Genomic DNA, 6,838 nt, shown 5'->3' with positions numbered 1-6,838 from the left:
GGGTCTCAGGGCTGGTGATTAAGGCATTGTAAGGAAGAAAAAATTTATGTATGGGAGGAAAAGGAAGGTATTGTGGGATCTTGGGCCTCCCGAAGCCTCCAGTCTGACCCAGGGGAAGAATCTCTCTATGTCTTCTCAGAGATGTTGATTAAATTGCCCAGGATCACACAGCTAGAATGAGATACATCCACAATTGAACCCAGATTTTCCTGACTTCTACTTTGTTTTTTTCTAGGTTGTTCTTTTGAATTGGTGGATTTGAAACCAGGGAAAGGTTTTCTAACAGATTCCTAAGCACCTCCCCATCCTGCGTCCACGGCTCCGCGGTCAGTGCATTGAGAATAGGAAACCCACGCAGAGCTGGCTTGTGCAGTGGCCGTGTTGTCTTCCGCTGCATCTTAGCAGGCTGTTTTCCTTTTCTTGAGGCCTTTTCATTATGCTATCACTCCCTCAATTCTACTTGCACATGAAAGCATTCAGAACATTTTATCTATTTATGGTTATGAAATCAACAAAGCTCATGTAAAGAGGGTGCAGGCTGGCACCCACGCATTGAGACGGCCAGAGCTGGGTGAATGAGCGGAGAGCCAGGAAGGTGAGGGACATAGAACCACGGAGGGGTGGGAGGGGGAGAGTGGAGCCCAGGTGGGAATAGATGAAACTTTTGTGGGCAATGTCCTGAAGGCAGGGCTGAGAGAAGAGGACGCAAGGAATGCAGTGAGGAGCAAGTCAGAGCAGCCACATTTCAAGAGGGGAAAGAAACCTAATCAACTAAAGCCACTTTTCAAATGCAGAGCAGCGACCTCTTTGTGCCCTGGGGAGGCTGGAGGAGGAGGACTTTCCTCACATTCATTTTCAGAGTCGTCTCCACCACCACTCCCAGCTGGCGAATTCTGGCCCTGCTGGTCCTCCAGTGAAGTCCGGGAACCCCCTCAGTGCCCCCAGCCCCTGTGCTTCCTCATCACCACACTCTGCACCCTGCGCTGTCCCTGCGTGTTTACTTGGCTGTCTCCCCTACCAGCATCTACATCTGGTCTTCATGTTCCCAGCATCCAGTACAAGGCCTGACATAGGGCAGGGGCTCAGGCATGTAAGTCATTCATGCAACAAAGCTGAGGGTGGAATTTGTGCCAGCCTCTGCAGTGACGTGATGGTGCCCACAAACAGCTGGTCTCAGCCTCATGGAACCTGCAAGCTGGTGAGAGAGCAAGGGGTCCATCCAGCAACTTTAGTGGGATACTGCTGTCAAGGAGGCATGCTGGGAGTTTGGGGAGAGCAAAAGGAGGGGTGACCCTGCCTGAGGAGTCGGCACCGGCCTCCCCAAGTAGGTGCATTTGTGTTGAGCTGCTGGTAGCAAGGTCAGTGCTGACTGGGCCAGGCTGTGCTGGGTGGGTGGCTGGGTGGACAGAGGAGTGTGGCCTCATAAATGAAACTTGACACAGTGCCAGGTAGCCACAAAAGAAACCACTGTAGCTGAGGTTGTGTTAACATGGACAGGCACAAAAGTGGAGAGAGGGCAGCCTCTGTCAGGGCCAGGAGGTTTGGCTCTAGAACTTATGCTCTGGGTCCAAGCCTAGCCTTGAGCAGAGCAGCCAATGAGGAAGGGCCAACTGCACCAGGGGCTGTGAGGCGAGGCCCAGGGCATCCCCCAGGCCTGACTCTGATAAGCCTTCCAGCTTGTCTGGCCTCATGCACCCCCTTGCCTCTCTTCCAGCTACATAAGCCTTCTTCCAGTCCCTGGCCTGCCACCCTCCCGGCCGCCACAGTGCCTTTGCACATGCTATTTCCTCTCCTGGGGTGCCGCTGCCTCTCTCCTCTGCCAAGTTCTTCCTATTTTCCCCTGTTAGTTCAGCCCAAATATCATCTCCTCTGGAAAGCCTTCCTGACCTTCCCGATGAGGCCAAATCCTCAGCTACAGATTTGCAGGCACCCCAGGCCTCTGTTGGCACTTGGCGAAATGGCGATTTAATACTTTATTTTGGTGAGGAATTTATTGCCTCTTCTCCACTAGACTGTGGTCACCATGGCAGGGACCGTGACTGTTTTGCCCACTGTTAATTCCAGTGTGGAGTAAAGTGCTTCATAAACATTTTTAAGAAATGTTTAAAAGATGGAAGGAATGGAGAGATGTTCCTCAGAGAAGAGGAGGTTTGAGGGGGTGCTGTGGTATTTGCAGATGTTTGAAGGACCATCAAGAGGCAGTGGGAGCGACATGGTCTGCGTGGAAAGGCCAGCGGGCAGGGAGGTACCTGGGGCAGGAGGGGGTGGCAGGGGGAGGAGAATCTGGGCTGAGTCCTGCCTCCTCCACAGATTGCTTTTGTGACATCGGTCAGTTAAGTGACTTAACCTTTTGTGCCTCAGTTTACCGATTTGTTAAATACAGAAGTGGTGAGAATGATGGCACCTCTATCAAGGGACTTATGTGAGCATTAAAGGAGTTAAGTAGTTAAAACACTCAGAAAATGCCTGATGCATAAAAGGAGCACAAGAAATGCTCAATGGCAGAATGTTGGTCATTAACTTTATGAAAAATATAATTGTGAACAAGGCTATGCAGAGACAGCACGGGCTGGTTCAGGAGGCAGCACATGTACTGGCACTGCAAGTGTAGAAATAGCCTGGGTACCCACTAGCAGCTTTGGTCCAGGCCAGGTGTGAGAGCACAAGATGGAGCCCAAGCCAGGCTGGGGCTGTAGCCTGGAGAAGTCAAGGGATATACCTAAAGTGCCCCTCAGGGCTCTGGCTCAGGCCCCAGCAAGCTTCTTCCCCGGGCAGCAGCTCCCCCTTCACTGTTCACCAAGCCAGGGATGGAGGGCCTGGGCTAGGCCCAACACAACCTTCTGGTGCTCAGTAGCCCAGCTCCCCTTGCCATTCTTCTGGAAGCCGACCTGACCATGTTCTTCCCAGCTTAAGACCCTTATGGCTCCCATTATCTCTAATTACTAAAAACTCCTCCAGGCTGGCACCTCCTTTCTTCCCCTTCCACCCACAGGTGCCTCGGCCTCCAGAGGCTCCAGCTTCAAGTCTCTCCTTGTTACTAACAGGGCACAGCTCGTAACATGGGAGTTTACAGATGTGGCACCTACCCATACCTTGTGTACCTGATGAGTGTATTAATTCATGAAAACCTCACAGCAGCCCTGTGACATGCCTGCCATCATTACTCCCACAGGCCCTGGGCCAGCAGAGAGGGAGTCTACAGGGAACAGTCCAGGGGGTCCCAGGAAAGACTGATGGGGTTTAAGCCTCCAGTGGTCAGAGAGGGTCAGGGACTGGGCCTAGGGGCAACAAAGAAGAGACCCCCACGAGCAGGGAGAATGGTGCTCTCCATGCCTGGGAATGTGGGAACCACAGGGAGTTGGGTGAACCATGGTGAGCAGGGGAGAGTGACCTTTACGGCTGAGGATGGAGCAGCTCCTGAAGCCAAGAAGGGCTGAGCACTGGTGGGAGGGGAGGAGCACTAGGAAGCTCTGGTGGAAAGGACCATCAGGTTGAAGGGAAAACCCCTGAATTCCCAGCCCTGACAAGCTGTTAGTTGGGAGAGTCTTCTGCAAAAGGAGTCCAAGGTCCAGGAAGAAGAAGAGGTGAGCTCAGTCTAGATGTCAGTGGATTATGTTTGGTGCAGGGGAATAGTTCTGAACAGGAGCAGCGGAAGATGCAGATTCTGTTCCCAGCTCTGCCACTAGCCTGCTGAGGGTGTTCTGCAAACCTCTCCCGGCTCACTGGGCCTCAGTTTTTGTATTTGCAAAATAGCAGTGGGTCAGACCCCTTAGCCTCAAAGGGCCCTCCCAACCTCTGGTACTTGAGCATCTCTGAGTCTGCTGGGCCACCTGTCCCAGTGCCTCTTGGGCTTTGGAAGTTGAATGCTGCAACCCCAAGCCCCAGTTTCAGGTGGTGATGAGCCCATTGCCCAGTGCTAGTGTCCAAGTGGGCCTGAAGGCTCCCAGAGGACCACGTCCTCAGCCCTGGATGGGCAGGGACCCTGGAGACCTGGCCTGTGCGGACATAGGGGAATAAGTGCTGGGGCTGAGCCTGTAGTTTTGCTTCTTCCACCCAACCCATTGGGGGTCATTCTCACAGCTTGGTGCTAGGTACACCAAGGGACTCACCATTGGAGGGATCCGATGGGTTCCAAGGTGCACAAAACAGACTCCCAGATCATCCTCAGGTGGTCTACACAGCCTGTGGCTAAAGCAGCTACTGTCTCCAGCACTTCTTAGCTTCAGTCTGGTGAGAGGAGGAAAGTCCCCTCAGCAGTGTCTTACAGGTGGCCACAGAGGGCCCCAAAAGCCTGGCCAAAATGCTCAATTTCAGAAAGTCCCAGACTCATAATTGGAGCGAGGGCCCTTGAAAGATGGTCTTGGATGACTGAGGCCTAATGCAGAGAGTGGAGTGACCCAGTGACTCACGGTCAGCACTTGGTGGAGGTGAACCCAGACTAGGTCCTTGGTTCGTGGTGCAGTGGCCATGCGGGCCTCCCACAGGCTGGCCTCTGGGGTCCAGGTGCTGAGAAGCCTGGGCCAGGAGGCAGAGCTCTAGGTCCTAGTCTTAGTGGCACCCTGACTTGCTGTGTGACCTTGGCAAATTGTGTCTGTCTGAGAGCCGCCTGAGTCTCCTCTGCACTGAGGGCTTGGCGCTGGGGGTGGACGCTCCATTGAAGCACCATTCAGGGTCCCAGGGCTAGCTGTACCAGAGCAGAAACTTCTCTCCTCGCCACCCTTGGAGCCCTCAAGTGCTGCTTGTGTGTTCTTCTCCACCTCTGGGTCCCCCATCCCAGTCCAGAGAGGGGCCCAGAGATGTCTGGAATCTGCAGCTCCTTGAGAATATGTCGACACTTCCCAGCTGTCGTCCCAGGTCCCCGTCAAACGCCTCCAGGAAGTGCTGTAGGGAGAGGGCAGAAGTCAACAGGACCAGGCAGGGGTTCCAAAGGGCTGGGTCCACTTGACTCTGGGGAGCCCTACCAGACCCCTGCAGGCCACACCTACATCCAGAAGCAAACTGGTCCTTGTAGGCAGTCTGGGGAAAGGTTTGGTTCCAGAAAGTTCCAGAGCTGGTGGCTGCAGGAATCCTTCAATGCAGGCGACGTTTGCAAGCAGCAGCAACCTGGTTGGTCGGTCGTGGAGTCCGTGGTGTCCAGAAGCTTTTCTAAACACCCTGCCCAGGTCCAGACTGTGCTGGGGAAGGAGAAGCAGTTTGTGTCATGACAGAGGTGTCCAGCCCCTCTGCTTGGTGCAGGGCAGGGGCTGGGGACTGGCACACGGGGCTGGCTAAGCTTAACCATAAGGAATGGCCTGACCTCTGGCCAGGAGGTCAGCGGCCGTGGGCTCTAGCCCATGCTCTCTCTCCAGGAACGTGCCATGTGGCCCTAGTCAATCACTACTTTTCTCTGGGCCTCAGTTTACCTTCCAGTTTAAGGAGGAGGTTGGAGCAACTGGTAAGGGGCTTTCCCGGGATCCTAACTCTGCTCCAGGCTGAGCACAGGGAGAAAAAGGTTAAAGGGCCGGGGGGCCTGGAGGGAGGCAAAGGTCTCCAGGGTCCCATTGTGGCCCCAAGGGTAGTGAAGTCCTCACCTGGTGTTTTCACCCTGTGGCCTTGGCCGGAGAGGATCCCCGAAGGCGCTAGGCCTGGCATCTCGTTTCTTTCCAAGGTTTGGACAGAAGTCTCCCCTGTTGGAGAAGGGGGGCGGGGGCGAGGGGCAAGGGCAGGACCTCCCTTTTTCCTGGTTGAAATATCCCCATAGAGGGTGGGGGGCGCTAAGATGGGGGTGGTGGGGGCGTGCGGCGCCGGGGACTCCCCTGGCCCGGGCCCGGCGAAGGGCTCGCGGCTCGGGGGCGGGGGCAGCTCCCAGGCTCTGGCGGAGCCGCCACTCCGCCAGTTGCCTTAAAAAGGCGCCAGCGCGCGCGCATCAGCAGAAGGGCTGCGGCTCTCTTCCAAATTAGGCAAGAATTGGGAGGCCGCGGGAGACGAGCTGCGAGAAGAGCGCGGACGTCACCCGGGGCCTCCCTCTCCCTCCCGCTCCCCGCGCCTGCATCACGTCCCCATGGCAACGGCGTGCCGCGGCGGCGATGAATGAGCCACTGCGAGGACAGGCGCGCGCCGAGATGCGCGCCCCCTCCGCCAGGCGTCACGGCCCCGCGGCTGCCCAGGGGAAGGGGGCGCAGCCCGGCGCCCAGAGGAAGGGATGCCCCACTCAGATTCACAAAAGCCCAGGACCCATTCATTCCCAGCTGATCTTGTTGTGTCCCTAGATCCCGGGGAATATTGGGTCGAGGACCCCTCGACCCTCTGGTTCAGGGCTCCCTGGCTCCCAAGGCCCCCCTTACCCGGTCTCCGCTCTCCCCGGGTCAGCCCTCTGCTCCCCAAAGCCTGCGGAAAACCGGATATTGTGTGGCTTAGCGCCACCGCGTGGCCAACTATGGGGCTGCGGCGGACTTGCTTGGCGGCTGGAGTCCCGCCGTCTATGTCGTCCTCTGGCGTCTGCAAGCAGGGAAGAGCATGAAGGAGCTCAGGAATTTTCACACCAGAACCCTGATTAACGGGGGACTTATTCTTACCACACTTGTGATTAACTTGTGATCAATCACACTTGTGACTAACGTTCAGCGAACGCGCTCCATGTGTGAGGCAGTGTGCTACGTGCTTTCCTGGTATTACTCCATTCTCCCAGAAACGCTGTAATGCAAAATATTATTATCATTTTATTTTACTCATTTTTTTGAGACAGGGTCACACTCTGTCATCCAGACTGGAGTGCAGTGGTGCGATCTCAGCTCACTCCAGACTCTGTCTCCCGGGTTCAAGCAATCCTCTCACTTCAGCCTCCTGAGTAGCTGGGATT

The sequence above is a fragment of the Rhinopithecus roxellana genome, chromosome 15 (assembly GCF_007565055.1).
Source record: "Rhinopithecus roxellana isolate Shanxi Qingling chromosome 15, ASM756505v1, whole genome shotgun sequence".
In the NCBI taxonomy this organism is placed as follows: Eukaryota; Metazoa; Chordata; class Mammalia; order Primates; family Cercopithecidae; genus Rhinopithecus; species Rhinopithecus roxellana.
The sequence above is the reverse complement of the archived record's forward strand: the minus strand, read 5'-3'. Positions refer to the sequence as shown.